Genomic DNA, 16,607 nt, shown 5'->3' on the forward strand with positions numbered 1-16,607 from the left:
AAGATCTGCTGTGTTTCGACTGCTGTGAATTACAGCTGTCCATATATACTTATGTACATATGTACAAGTATGTAACTATGATTATGGCCACTTATCACTTGGTATTACGACACGTGGCAACACCTAATTTCCAATGACAATGGCGTAACGAAAGTGTCGATTTTTCATTTGTTCACTATAATATATTTTTTTCTATTTACTTTTACATTTCACAGCTCTTTCTTTTTCAATTAATTAATGCATAGTTATGTTTGCATTTCACGTAAGTTTATAGCTTTTGCCTAATTATCTTTATGAAATACAAATATTTATTATATATTTAACATATATTATATGTAATTTATTTTAATTAGCGAATATGTATTACGTTTTTCCGAGCTATTTGTTATTACCCCGAACAGGATATATTAAGTTTGCAACGATGTTTGTAACACCCAGAAGGAAATGTCTGGGATCCTATAAAATGTATATCAAAATGATCAGCGTGACGAGCTGAGTCGATTTAACGATGTCCGTCTATCTGTCCGTCTCTCTTTCCGTGTGTCTGTATATACGCAAACCAGTCCTTCAGTTTTTGAGATATCGATCTAAAATTTTGCACACATTCTTTACTTCCCAGGAAGCCGCTTATTTATCGGAACCGCTGATATCGGACCACTGTAGCATATAGCTGCCTTACAAACTGAACGATCGGAATCAAGTGTTTGTATGGAAAACTTTTTTATTCGACGAGATATCCTCACGAAATTTGGCACGAGTTATTATCTTCGGCAATAATGCAATCTCCAAAGAAATTATTTGGATCGGATCACTATAGCATATAGCTGTCATACAAACTGAATAGTCGGAATTAAGTGCTTGCATAGAAAATTTTTTCATTTGACGAGATATCTTCAGGAAATTTGGTATGGGTTATTGTCTAAGGTAAGGAATATTTTGTATTTGTGAGGGTATTATCGCTTCAGTGCAACTGAAGTTAACGTTTTTTTGTATTATTTATTTATTTTTTTGAGCAAAAAGCATTGATAAAAATTTGAAAACTATAATAATTTGCGATCAAATATTTTTCTTATATAGTTGAGGTTATAAGACAATTTTCTATAAGTATATGACAACACGGAACTCCTTCTCTTTATTATGGGTAATTTAAGATATCAATCGTTAATTTCAACAAAAATGGTTTCAGCATGCAAAAATTAATCGACTTATAAATTTTAGGTGCAGTTAATCTGACCAATAGATCTCAATCAGATTTTCTTTCGTATCCGCTATTTATAAGTATTAAATATAAACTTCCAGTTGAATCTTTCTTCAAATCTGTGAATATACCCCGGCATAATAGGGGTTTTTCACTTGCTTTTGAGAAATCCTTTTGGTTTATTTATAAATAATGGATATATATGGAAATAAATTTACAACAACTGGATAATTTCTCTTAACTCTCTCTCGACTCTTAAATTTTTTTCAAACAAGATAAAGACAATTTTTTTAGCTCTTGTTTACTTTGGGTTTCTATAAGTTAAGAAGCATTTTGCAATTAAAGTGAATTTTAAAGTTCAGTCGATAAATTTAAAATCATACTTTACAAAGTCATAATATATATTTTCGGATTTGGTTGTTGTTATTAACTTATTAAACTCAGAAGGCTACGTGACTTTGAAGTACAGACAAACCAATACTCGAAATTGATTTGTTTTCTTTGGATACATATTCTACATAATTAAAGAAAGATGGTTTTGGGAAGTATAAAGTTGCGAAAAGATTAGTATTAGGTTGGTTTAATCGCTCATACCGCTATGAAAAGAAATTAAATTTTTTTGAATTCTGCGTAATAAATATACATACATATTTTTATCCTAGATACCTACATACATATACATACAACATATGTTATCGAATGAAGTAAACAATATCGCCACTTCAGAAGTGTCAACAACATTAAGCCGCCATTTATTTACTCTTAATTTATAATAAAAACAAGCAACAACAAAGCAAAAGCTTTCTGTTGATCAAATTTACGTTTATTTATTTTATTTTATTTTTATTTTGTTTTTTTTTTATTTCTCGATATTTGCTAATGCTGAGCGTTTTACGCAAACCATTTCATCATTTTTTTGCAATACTATATTTAACCACATCTATATTTATATGTTATTTACTACACAAAAATGATATTCTTTGGAATAACGTTCGCCTACGCCAAATAAATAAGTATGTTTATTCACAAAAAGTTTGCATTTATTTACGAATAAGAGAATTGAGAATTATATAAAAAATAGTGATAAATATATATTTCGCAAAAATTCTTACATACTTACTTATATGTATATATGTTGAGGCGGTAGAGTGAAGCTTCGTTATCAATTGGCTACATAAACAAAGACACCAAAGTCTATTATCATTAGGAACTCGTTGCGGTCTGTCGGTCTGCAGGTAGCACACGTAATGAGTGGCGTTACCAAAGGCACGTAGTACGAATTCACGCTGAACTCGTGGCTGCAACGCGAGGCGTTTAATACAGCAAAGATCTTTATTACGTCAGCCAAATATTTACGGTCAGAACACATGCTTATAGGTTTAGGTATGTTATCAATGAAAATTGTATTTGTTTGTACATATGTATGTATTTCATTATATTTTATATTTCAATATAAGTATAAATTTTTTTCGTGATTTCGCATAGTTCTCCTCGTATGAATGAAATTTGGCATGCTAGTGAAATTTAGATTTTTTCTTAAATATTTTGCAAACCAGCACACACATATCTACACACGTGCTAAAACAATATTATTTTATTGTACACTTTTTTATGAGCTTACCCATTTCTTGCCTCATTACCGACATGCGTGAAGCGCTCTTTTAAGTGCATTTGTCACCGATGAAAATTAGAAGACAGCAAACATCACACACGTCCACAATGTATATACCTATATCTGTATGTTTGTATGGTATGTGTTGACGTGTTGCATGCTGGATGCGGTTGCTTAAAAAGTTGTTGCACGCATCTTGTTATGACTGCCACTAAAATTTACGTTCCCGCTGATTTGCTGCCAAAACGCATAAATGCTTGTGATCTTGCCTCAATCTTTAAAATTTTTTAAATTATTCACTTCTATGTGTTCTTTCCTCCTTTGCTCTAAATTTTTATGAGCAAAATTTGTTTTTAACTGAATTTTATTTGAAGTGAAGTGTGTTTGATTTATGCGCGGCGTTGAAAACTTTGGTCAACGTTGATGTAAAAAGTAAACCAGGGCGAATGTGGCATTTGCGAGGTGTTTATTAAAGTAGAAAATATAAAATATATATTTTAATAATAATATTAAAGAAGAATTGTATATAAATACATGAACTATCGGGTACACGGTAGTGGCAGAGTGCAAAAGCGCTTTTTGATTCCTATTATATAGAGATATATTATCCTTATTCCATGTTGCTTTTAGATGGAAACTGATAAACCTTTGAAAGCTTAAAAGTTGTACTTCTTTCTCAACTCTTTAAGTATGTCGAGTTTAGTTATAATTTCTAAGTGGCTAGAGAAAGGAACATTTTCTTACGGTCTTAACTGTTCAAGTTCCCTGAGATGAGAGAGAGAGAGAGAGAGAGAGAGAGAGAGAGACTATTTGAACAAATGTTTAAATTTTCTTAGGATGATATAGTCATATACAGTCTCTTACAATTTCAATGAAAACTTGAATACAAACTTAAAATTTTCGAATTATGAATTTGAAATAATAATTTTTATACAATTTTAATTTTTATGATGTGCATACATTTTTAATCTAAATACATACATAGGTTGAGAAAATATCACGAAAGGTATACCCAAGATGGCTTTTGTGTTTATAGCGCATATAAGGGGCTGAAAATAAGTTAGTTTTCCAGAAGTTTTCTGAGAAAACTTTTAAATTTATTGATCCAAAAATTTATACACATATTATGGTTACTTTTAACTATATTTTAAGACTTAGTATTAGTAAAAATATTTATTTGGAAAAGCGCAACAACAGATCTCCGGGAGCTCATATCAAAAAAGACGTTTTGCGGTGACCACTATATTTCTTAACTGGTTCATCTGAAATTAAAAAACTAAACAGATTTCGTTAAAGTAATGTTAAATCTGGTAATTAATCAAAGGAATAAGCAAAATACAAAATTTTGACAAAATGACGGTTTCTCAAAAAAACTCGATTTTTTACTGAAATTTCGGCCTTAAATTATTATAAAAACAAAATATTAATCGGAGAGAAAAATCTTCAATTAATCACTAAAAAAATATATTTCTCGTGTTAAAATATATTTCTAGTGTTAAAATTTGAGACTAATCGATTTAGCCGTTTTCGAGCAATGTTGGTCATCGACTTTGAAAATAACATTCTGAGAAAAACGCGTTTAAAGTTTGGAGTGCACTTTACATGGGATAAAAAACTCCGAAACGTCTTTTCAAATTTGCGTGCAACTTCGAAAATATTCACCGCAAAGATATGAAATTTTCTGTGTGTATTCTTAAATATATGTACATTAGGAGAATGAAATTAAAAAAATCGATTTTTTTAAAAATTCTAACTGTATGTAACCCCATAAAGCTACAGTACATATGCGTACCGCTTGAGGAAAGTTAAGCATTTTCACTTTTCTCAAGTCATTATTAAAACATACTTGTAATATTTCTTAATCACAATTTAGTTCATATTTTCTCTGCTTAATCCATATTAAAGTCATATACTTTCATCTGCTGCCAACAATATTTTTAACTTTCGCCCACTTATTGTCGGTCATAATTCACCGCTCCACATTTACAATCGCAAAAGTAGTTCTTGAGTTTAATTGTACATACATATGTATGCACATTAGGGTGGTTAAAAAAAAATGTTTTTTTTTGCTTTGTACTCTGAAAAATTGGACACTTATAAGAGAGGCTCATCAAGTATGCGCTTTTAATTGTAACAGGAAGGTCCTCCGCCTAACGGTTTTATTATTTATTACAATCAGATAGAAAAATTCATTACTCGCTTCCAACTACTTAAAAATATATTTCATTTTCTGGATTTTGTAGGAAATTGAATACTCTACAAACTGGTCTGTTACGGTTTTTTTAAACTTAACCGTTCAAAAGATATTAACGTTTGAAATTTGACTATTTTAAGGCAAATTTGTTTTTCTCTTTTGCATTTAATAACTCAATAAAAAAACATAATTTTAAATTGCAAAGCGCACAGTTTTGTAGAAAATTTACTGCTCTACAAAAATGGTCTGCAAAATTTTTTGATTAAGTTAAGCGTTTATGAGATATTCAGCGAAAAAAACCATTCACCTTTTTTGAGCTACCTAATCTACAATCTTACAAATACTTACTGCATTGCTTAAATGTAAGTGCAAGTTTAACATTTTCTTTTCATTTGGAATCCGTGTCAGTCAACTGGTTCTGGTTCTCTGTCATACTCTTTCGCCACTTTACGCTTTTGTTCCATTTTAAATTGAACTTAATTTGCCCCTCAACTTAATTACGACTTTCCGCTTGCCGCTAAACCGCGGTTCATAATTACTGGCTAGAGCTTTGAGCTGAACGCTTGAAAAGATTGGCATTCTAGCATTGGGTCATTCTAGCATTCCAACGTTTTCGTGATTTTGTGTTTTTGGTTCAAGTACGTTACAGCCCTGTCCAGTTGCGCGCCACTGCAAATAACCTCTTATTCTACTTTCTGTCGTATTTGTCTTAATGTTGATTATTAAGCGTTTTAGAAAGTGATTTACCTAGTCAAAAAAGAACAGAAAAATTATATAGTTTTCAATATGTATGTATACATACTTATACATATGTACATGAAATATGTTATTGATATATTTAAATAACTATAACCGATCTGTATAAGGAAAAAAATCATTAAAAATCGTAAATATTTTCATTATTTAAGCTTCTAAGCGTCTTACAATTCGCAAATATATTCTTATGTATGGTTAAACATATTCTTATTATTAAAGGGTCGATTCACTGATTAATTCATTCTGCTTTAAAATGCGCTGTGAAATTTAAATGAGTGCTGAGCTGAACATACACACCTATTGCATCAACGGGGACATTATATATGGGTATATGGTATATATACAAGTATAATGTTTGAATAATCTTTCAGAATATATACTTGTGTACTTATTTCTAATGGTCGCTCAAAGGAAATACAATGCTAGATGCATGACCGAGCTTTCGCTCTCATTAATAAGGTCCTGCGTAATATTATTATGTGTCGATATATCGATAATAAAAAATATCACAACATATTTCAAGTTACAAATTGTCAGTAAAAAATCGCTGGTGTATATACGCACATAATGTCGTTTAATAGATATTTTGAAACTATGATTTTATTTCTGAATGTCAGTCAATTAGACATTTATTTGACAGCTGTTGATAGCTATGAGTATTCGTATGTTTATAATACAAGGAAACATTGGTGAATAAGCTCATTTGGAGACACGAAGGGGTTAGCATGCGCATTACATTCAGATTTCCAGCTTTAATTACCAGAAAGATAAGCGCACAGATAAATATTGGATATCTTTTTATATGTTTTTTTTCATTAGAATGAATGGGTTACACCGTTTTAAGTTCACAACATTCACTCTATGTGGCGTTAGCTCAAATCCCGAACAATATAAAGGCTTACAATTATGAAAAAAGACAACTGTGTTTCAGAATGTTTCTGGCAAGAAATTTTTTTAATAAATTTCCAACGGCTGCTAGGTAGCGACTTCGAACAGGTGTCCTACCTTTTTGTTTTCAAAGATACAAACAACTATTAGAAGCAAGAAGTTCTAAAACCAAAATATATTTTCTTTTTAATTCTTTACTACATTAAACAGCTCTTAAAATAACAAAAATTTAAATAAACTAAATTTCACTGAGCAAAAATCCCCTACAGGGCATCAAACTTCCATTACACGTGTCACAACTTTCTAATGAGCACTTAAACATGCGGTCGTCGTGTGTTTGCACTTCAATATACTCGTACTATTCTCCCTTCTAAATGCGCTCAAACTGATGTAATATTGACAAAAGTGTCAAAACAATGTAGTCGCTCAATTTGTTGGAGTTTTGCTAATCGATAGTGAGAACTTTGGCATATGTGAATGATGCAATCGTTGCAAGCCGACACTCAGTTGAAAGACTCAACAAATTGGACATTATGTCAGCCAAAATATGCAGTGACAGCAGTGTAATATGGATCATACATACACATTAGTGCTCTTGGTATTCGACTAATTGACTAACCGGATAGAGCATTATTCGAATAACAATATTCGGTTTGCCGACTATTCGAATAGTAAGCGTTCATTCAAAAAAAAAAACACAAAAAGTAAAAGACCAAAATTCAAAAATCAAAGGCTGCATGGATATCAATTAATTTTCATTTATTCAAATACTCATAGCAAAACAACTATTCGATTAGTATTAATATTCATACGACCGGTTAAAAACCGGATATTCGAATAATCTGTTTTTAGGGCTCTTAAGTACACATTTATATATAAATTTATGTATGCATTATGTACATATTTTTATTTTGATTACTAAGGTGAGCCAACTCTTAAACAAAAAAATATTAAGTGAACTTATATTCTCAAATGCGCTCTTTCTACAAAGCTGAATAAGCATATAGATAAAATCATTGGAAAAACTATGTAAAAATACGTCAATTTACTATAACTGTGAAGCATTTTGCATAAAATTATTTGTTTTTCGGAGCAAAACTCTCATATTGCTGATAAACTTTCTGGTTACAAACCGGTTAGATCGAGAGTAAATAATGTGCTTTATATATTTTAATTTATTATCAAACCACATACTATTTTAAAGTTAAAAAAATTAAAAAGCGCTGAGTAGAATTATTTACAATATATTATTTTTCGATAGGCTTAGTTGTATTAGTCATAAATTTGGGCAATAAACACTCATTCATATATTTATTTACACTTTTTGACATATTGAAATCAGTATAAATCACATTACTTATTTGCATGGTTTTATAAGACATATGGTGGATGTAAACAATTCTTCAGGATGGATCACAGCGAAGATTGATTGCACAACGCCGACAGTAATGCCAGCAAAATCGATAAATTTCGATAACAATAAGCTTATTTAAGGAATGCGCGGAGCTTATAAGTATAACATATTATGGCATGTGTATCCTATAGCAACGACATATCTGCTAAATATTTTAATATCAACATACATTTTCAGTTAACAACAACACTTATCAATAAAATATCAATAAATAATTACGTAAGCAAACAACTATAAATAATATACAATACAAACCAATACAATAAATAGCAAAATTAGTGCGCAATTCAATAGACAATAAAAAATGCCGCGAAAGGTAGCAAGTATCCACAGCGCCTTGCCGCATGCCGCCATGCCCCACGCGCAACACCCAGTCCCCAGGCTATTTATTAAATGCATACTGCACTGCAAACAAGTACATAAATGCAATTATACATATTTATTTCTATATATATATATACGTAACAAATAAATTTGCATGCAAACCAATGCGCACACGTGCCACTTACACCGTTAGTCCGCGCAGAGGGCTGCCAGGGCGTATGCCGTTCAGCTGTCAATTGCATTGCTGCCGGCTGCGAAGGCTTGTAGGCAACAGCAAGCCATTTCCCACTTGCGCCCAGCAAAGTAGTGCCCAATCACGCCAATATACAAACACCCACCTTAGGTCTCATTACAATTGCAATTACCTATTCTAAAACGGCGAAAATAGCGAGTGTGCGCACTGCATCGGCCGAAGTATGCAAATTCAGCGACATTTGCGTACGCGTGTATGCCTGTGCGTGTGTGTGTGTGTGCGCAAATAACCGCTTTTCTCCGCGATAGCTCGTTTGGTCGCACGCTGCCTCCAGCCTTCAACCGTCTCCCACTTGTTTGTCCTTCATGACAGCCCGCCAGCCAGTTAGTCAATTTAGATTGAGCATTCAAAAATAACTAAAATTCAATTTTCACTGCGTTTTATGTTTGCATAAATAAATAAAATTTGATTCGTTGCGCATGCATTGCATTCGTCGAGCCACATGTTGCACGCAGCCTGCCAATACAACTGTTGCTTGCAATTGCAGTTGGTGGTGTTGTAGCTGTGGCTGTTGCCGGTGCTGTTGTTATTGCTGTGGCAGTTGCTGTTGTTGTTGCCATTGTTGTAGCTGCTGTTTTTGCTGTTGCTGTTGCCGTTGCAGTTGCAGTTTTGCACCACAACGATAAATTGCGCCATTAAAATTGCGAAACATTGCCACACACTCGTGCATATGGTTGTTCTTTTTGTTTTTGCAATTGCATTGGGTTTAGTGTTTTGAGAAATTCTTGCGGTGCATTTCTGTTCTACTTCGCCGTTGCACATGCATATATCCATAGAATCTACATATGAGTTTATTTATGCACATGTGTACGAGTACTTGTGCTTTGAGTTCTGGTGAATTGGCGCCAGCCGCGCGGTAAATTTATGTTCTTGCTCCATTCAAATTTTGATCGCTTTTCTTTGGCAATTTGTAGGTGTTGAAATTTTGAATATTTGATATTTAGGTCATTCAAATGTGGGTGATTTCTTATTAACATCGCACAATTGGTGACTCCATAAATACCGAGAATCATTTACATTTTGTGCCAGTGTTTACGCGTTTCCCAATTATAATAGGCATTAGCATAGAGCAAATTTTTAAGATTTAAATTAATGGTAGACATGTGTATGCACATAAAAAATGTATTAAAATATCTAATTTTTACTATACCATATATACCATATCTTTACGGTTTAAAAAGGTTCTGTGCCCTATTTGAAGCAGTTTAGCAATGCAATTTCTAGAAATATTAATTTTTCAGTGTGGCCAGAATTGTCAATTTAATTGTTTTATATTTATGTCCAGAATCTAAAGTTTAAGAATTGTAACTGGAGTAATATTATTGGAGTGCTTGCACCTTAAATCAAAACTTTCACCACCCCGTTGTCATTTGAAACTTATAAGTCCTTGTTATGATTATATATAATATAATATATTGAATATTGAAGAAAAATTCCGAAAAGTGAGCTTTTGGACATTTTTTATATATTCGGAACTGGACCGTGCTTTTTTTTTGGTTTTATCTGCTACTGTACTTGTCTCTATATAAACATGTGTGTGTAGGTTGAACTGATCTATATACGTATAATTATAATATACGACAGCAAAGATTTTTATGAGACTTAGCTGATTCGTGAAGAGATCATGACAGTCAGCCCTTCATTCTTCCAAAACCCTGCTTCTTATGTTAATAATAAGGAAAATGAAACGAAAATAAGAAAAAACATTAAATTCGGTTGAATCGAAGCTATGACAGCCTTCACAACTACAAAGGTTCCTTACAAGAACTTGATTCCGATCTAATTTCGTGAAGATGCCTCGACAAATAAAAAAGTTTTCCATGCATACACTTTACTCCGATCGTTCAGTTAGTATGACAGCTATATGCTATAGTGGTCCGATATCGTTCCTACAAATGAGCAGCTTCTTAGTGAGGAAAGGGCAGGCGCAAAATTTCAGATCGATAGCTTAAAAACTGAGGAACTAGTTTGCATATATACAGATGTACGGACGGACAGACAGACGGATATGGCTAAATCAACTCATCTCATCATGCTGATCATTTATGTACAATATATATTTTATAGGGTCTCCGACGTTTGCTTCTTGTTGTTACAAACTTATGGCAAACTTAATATACCCTGTTCAGGGTATAATGATCGAACATTTTTCAGCGCATCCTTGTTCGTGTGCAAGAATCTTAAAGTTTAGTTTTAAAAATATTTTTTTAAAAGTGAAAGTAAATGTGGAGACTTCTTTCTACCAAACTCTGCAATTTTTACTAAGATGAAATAAAACGATCACACAATTTCAGTCAAAAGTGTATAAAATTTTTTCGTAAACAAATATTTTTCGAAGTTCCTGTAATAATCCAGAAGAAATCCAAAAAGAACAAGTAAGGAAGGGCTACGTTCGGCTGCAACCGAACATTTTATACCCTCCAAAGTCAAATGGTATACTCGTTTGAGATTTCTTTGTGGATTGACTGATATTTTCGGTAGAAAGTCAACTATAGGCACTGGGGTCCACATATTTAGTACTTAGGGGCTTGAACAGTTTTGGTTCGATTTAGACAATTTTTGGTCACAAGGTGGCATACTTTAATCGCATTATTCACGCAAAGTTTTTTCCCGATACAGTCATTGTTGCCTGATTTGCATAGTGGAAAGCGAAAGAATCAGATGGAGTTTAAAATGGTGTTATATGGGAAGTAGGCGTGGTTGTAGTCCGATTTCGCCCATTTTGGCACTATGACATAGAAATATGAAAAGATCGTTATGCACCGAATTTGGTTGAAATCGGTTAAGCAGATCCCAAGATATGGGTTTTCACCTAAAAGTGGGCTCTGCCACGCCCACTGTCTAATTTTGAACGCGGTTCCTAGAAAGTCATCTTATACCATCCCAGAGATAAAATTTAATGTCTCTGGCGTGTTTAGTGCTTGATTTATCGCGCTTTTAGTAGTTTTTAACAGTACCGTTATATAGGGAGTGGGCGGAGTTGCCAGCCGATTTCAACTATTTTCACACCGTCAATAGAAGTGCTAAAAAAATTTGCTTCTAGTGAATTTTGTTATTATTTCATTAGCGGTTTAGGAGATATGCACATTAAACCTATTAGTGGCGGGACCACGCCCACTTTAAAAAAAATTTTACCTGCAGATGCCCCTCCCTATTGTGATTCTTGTATTTTGTTGTGGAGCTTAGTTATGGGAATTTCTTTGTTTTTGAATAATGGCGTTTTGTGGGCGTGGCAGTGGTCCGATTACGCCCATCTGCAATACCAACCGTCTCACGGTATCAAGAAACATGTCTATTAAGTTTCATAAAGACATCTCAATTTTTACTCAAGTTAGAGCTTGCACGGAAGGACGGACGGACAGACGGACGGACGGACAGACAGTCACCCGGATTTCAACTCGTCTCTTCATCCTGATCATTTATATAATATATACATAGCCCTTTATCTAACTCGATTAGTTTTAGGTGATACAAACAACCGTTAGGTGAACAAAACTGTTATACTCTGTAGCAACAGGTTGCGAGAGTATAAAAAGAAACCTGTTGTGAGCAATTTAGATGGTTTTCTAAGCAATTTTAATTAACACAATTGCATTTTGTCAGATAATTGTTAACATATAGCCGACATTTGGTCGTCGTAGAAAAAAAGTTCAACTGATTGGCCATTGATTCATGACAAGAACTCTGAATATCTTGTTTTTGGTTTCAAACAATTTTATTTATCATCCATAGTACTTGTATATCATACAGTAAGCCAGCCGTTGGCAGTATGCTTATTTGTCAATGTATACATGAACGGGCATTGTTTTCATGTGCTTGTATTGTAAATTTGAAACTTAGAATTATTAGAAGGTTTAAAATAAAACTCACCAATTAAAATTAAGAAGGTTTAAAATAAAACTCACCAATTTAAATAACAAGAATTATTTTTCAAATTTCGTTTTTATTTATTTTTATGAAGGAAATATCAACCAATACAAACAAATAATTTTTCAAATAAGCATATTTACATTTATTGTTTTTCTCAGTTGTTTACTGTATACTTATCATCTACTTAGTTTAAAATAAAAACACTTTCTTATAATAAAGATGATGTTAATCTGTATTAAACCAGTTATATAGGTATACTATCTTAGTCTATGATTACTTTTTGTTTTTATATATCTAACTACATCTTCTTGCCAGAAGCAGACGTGACTAAATACGATTCTCAAACACATGTGTTTACTTTGAACGTTTTAATTGACTTGAGAAGAAAAGTTTAGTAAAACAGCTTCGTAAATAAACTAATTTATATATGCAATACTCGTAAGTTCATTGGAAAATGTAAAATTATGAAAAATTACTAGAATATCAAATGTGATAATGTAGGTATAGTTCACATGTATATAAGTACGTCATAATGCATAATGATTTCCGGAACATGGCTTTGCAGTATTATGGTTACATTTCTTTTTTTAAACTACCAGCTAATTAGTTTGTGGAAAAGTACAGTAAACTAGCTATAAGTCATCGAATTCCGAAATATTTTTTTAATTTTATCTTATCAGTGCTGGTAAAAAAGTTTCTTTTGCACATAGTGTCTGCGTTGAAGTGAAATTCGCTCATTGATGTCAAAATTTTGATTACTGCGTTGAAGATTATGGAACCGGTTTTAATAATAATTTGAGAAAATGTACTTCAAATTGAGCCCCAAAAATTTAAAGACACAGTGTAACTATTTTTGGAAACATGAAATTATTTATTTTTGAAATATTTCATATTGGTTTAAGCTGTTTCGCTTTCGGTCCGCTATTAATTTGAAAGATGTACATACATATCAAATCGTGCATCATGTGATACAAGACTACAAAACTGCAAATCTGCAAAAGCCCACCAATCTTTAAAAATTTAAATTAGATTAGATTAACAATTAAATCAACAATTTCTGAACTAAGGCAACTGTCGTTTGTTTATATCTCTAAGACAGACTGAGTGCTTTTTTGCACGAATTGTTGATCTAATCGAGTCATTACTGTACTGACGTAATATTTTATACACCTATTTAAATGTTTAAACGCTGATTTGTATTGCATGATACACGATTTGACATATGTAGCTCTTTCAAATTAATAGCGGGCCGAAAGCGAACCAGTTTAAACCAATATGAAAATAATGAAATATTTCAAAAATTAATAATTTTATGTTTTCAAAAGTAATTACACTGTATCTATAAATTATTGGAGCTTAATCTTAAGAACTTTTTCTAAAATTATTACCAAAACCGGTTTCATAAACTTCCACGCAGTAATCAAATTTTGACATCAATGAGTGAATACCCATAAAACCCAAACACTATTTTCCAAATAGATAACGCACACAAATTCACAGCTTATGTACATATCTACATATTTAGATATATACAATAATTAAAAATTGCTGTGTGCTCTGGTACATGGCATAATAAAAGCAACACATTTACTATATTACCAAAATTGCAAAATATTTGCGACAACCTTATCTTTGACAGAAAAAATACACCCAGAATTTTTTCTCACAACGAAAGCAGATTAGATGTTGAGAATATTTATATAATAATGTACACAATATTAAATATTTGAGCAAATTTAGGTCAGAAATATGGTATGTGGTTCAAAAATGTGTCAATAGCTATACAGTCGGCCAGTTTTGTCGCACTGCAATCGTTTCTGAAGGTCAACATCAACAGTTATAAATATTTATGATTATTTATATATGATGTTCTTTAGCGATTGGGAACACATTGAGCTAAATCATGGTTTAAGCGTGACCGCAAGCATGGTTTCAACCTCCACTTTCAACTAAGCAACGATGCTGTACTGGTCATAGTAAAATTACGTTTAAATATAATTTCACAATTTTCTTAGTTATAAGTTCGAGTAAAAATTATCGAAATTATACAATACATACAAATACAAATGGGTATGTACCCGATAACGTATTGTGTAATTTGTATTCTAAGAATACGCATGGATAGAAGTATATTTAGAAGGCCTATTTCCCAATTGTGGTTTGTTCAAAGTAAATACTGCGTGTTCGCAGAATCGAGTGTACTTAAGGGTTATTTTAAGTTCAATTTATGACACCACATACATGAAAATATTAATATTGTGTTTTTTCGTGCTATTATATACTGATAATGATAATATTATGTACTGATATGTATAATGATAAAATTATGTATATGTATATAAACATATTTTAATGATACCTACTCCGTTGCTAGTGGTTCCTTTTACTATTATCCATATATGGTGGATCTTCAAGCTTATGTCTAATTAGTTTTTAAAACAAGTTTAACCATTGCAGAAATGCAACTCTGTAAACCGATATTGCTTATTTATCTTTATATATTTCTTCGCTGTGGTTTGAACCCAACAACCACTGAGTAATGGGCGCTAGAGCTTCAGTGTCTATTAGACGATATATCGCTTATAATAAAGATAATAGACATATTACGAGACACGCGGCACGAATAGTAATTTCAAGTACACTCTCCCAGCTCAACACCCCACTTTCATTGTGTACATTTTAATTTGTTTAAAACAAATATATGCTTATACTTGGAGAAGTGATAATGAGCTCTAATAAAGTGTTAAAATTTTTTACTCGCTAAAATCACAACAAAAATTGAGCGACATTTACGTGAGATTGCGCACTTGCGATGAAAGCGAAAATAAGCGATTGTGAAATGTGCAATTGATATAATGGCGACATTAAACTATGGGGGGTGATCAAAATTTAAATAAAAAAATTTGTAGATTAGTTAAAAATATATATTTTGGAAATATGTTTATAAACCTTTCGGTTTAGGCTAAGCACAGTGAAGCTAACAGAAGCAAGCTGGCGCGATAACATACGGCTTTTACTAAACTTATTTACTTTTATGCGTAATAGCACTTGTAGTAACAGAGTCGATATGAAGTCTAAATATATATACTGGAGAATTAGTGCTCCTTAATAAGTTCGTACCCAAAATACACAGCAATTGTTAGTTCGAGAAAATCGTTTGTTCAGTTTCTCTAAGCTTTTCATCAAAATATAATTGATTTTGTAAAATTTATATTCTCAGACCTCCATTGAATTGAACTAGATATTCAAAGTCAAATGAATCAACTGCATTTTGAAAATCCCCACACCACCGCATTGCTTATCAAAGAGCTTAGGAGTAAGTGCCAACTTGGTTTGACTTGCTTCAATAATTAAATATCTCTTTCAAAACTTTTATTTTGCGAGCAATTAATATACCCATGTTAGCAATAAACACATTATTAAACGTAAAAACCAAGCATTTATATTTAGACGTTTTCAAACCTTCATAACCAACAGCTTACCATAGAAAGATTTAAGTCGTTCGTGTGAAACATAAACTATAACTTTCATAAAAATTAAGCTAATTGTAGTGGCATGAACATTTCTCTTAATTATACAATACAAATGTTTTTCTATCATAAAATAACCATCGTTGCAAATAAGCAAGATAATATCTTTTAGAAAACATACAAGTACTTGTATATACTTCCACTTGATAATTTAAGTGTGCAGATAATATTGTAGATACTTAATCATATATATGTATTGTAACATATGTAATTCTAAAGTAATGGCTTTTAAATTTGTTATTATAGATATTTTATTAAAGATTTCGGCTAACTTTTTTCGATAGGAATCCTACACATGTGTGTATAAATGTATATATTTCTTTTATAATTTGGAAATTAGCTGGTCGTGGGTTACGAACATGAAGCGAGTGAATGTCAGGCTACAACCTATCACAACCTATCACATGTGCGGTTACCGCATTTGTCTCAAATCTAACCACTGCTGTGCGTAGCACACCTTACTATAAATATTCCCTCATATACATATGTCTGGTATGTATGTGTATGTACTTGCACACCTATTTGTTAAGATAGTTTTGATAATTTCCTCGTGCGTTTCAGCATTACT

The 16,607-nt window shown here is 32.1% G+C and overlaps 2 long non-coding RNA genes across 2 annotated transcripts in view; one reads left to right on the plus strand and one right to left on the minus strand.

The window, feature by feature from the left end:
• Positions 1–16,607, plus strand: part of LOC118680570 (uncharacterized) — a 20,640-nt gene continuing 4,033 nt past the window's right edge. The window contains exon 1 of the long non-coding RNA XR_004976158.2: positions 1–262. This is a non-coding gene — a long non-coding RNA (uncharacterized lncRNA). The remainder of the gene's footprint in view (positions 263–16,607) is intronic.
• LOC138857942 (uncharacterized) lies at positions 3,895–12,609 on the minus strand. Its single transcript, XR_011397171.1, has 3 exons — positions 12,545–12,609; positions 5,326–5,751; positions 3,895–4,072 (listed from the first exon to the last, which is right to left on the minus strand). It is a non-coding gene; the product is annotated as an uncharacterized lncRNA (long non-coding RNA).

The sequence above is a fragment of the Bactrocera oleae genome, chromosome 6 (genome assembly GCF_042242935.1).
Source record: "Bactrocera oleae isolate idBacOlea1 chromosome 6, idBacOlea1, whole genome shotgun sequence".
NCBI classification, from domain to species: domain Eukaryota; kingdom Metazoa; phylum Arthropoda; class Insecta; order Diptera; family Tephritidae; genus Bactrocera; species Bactrocera oleae.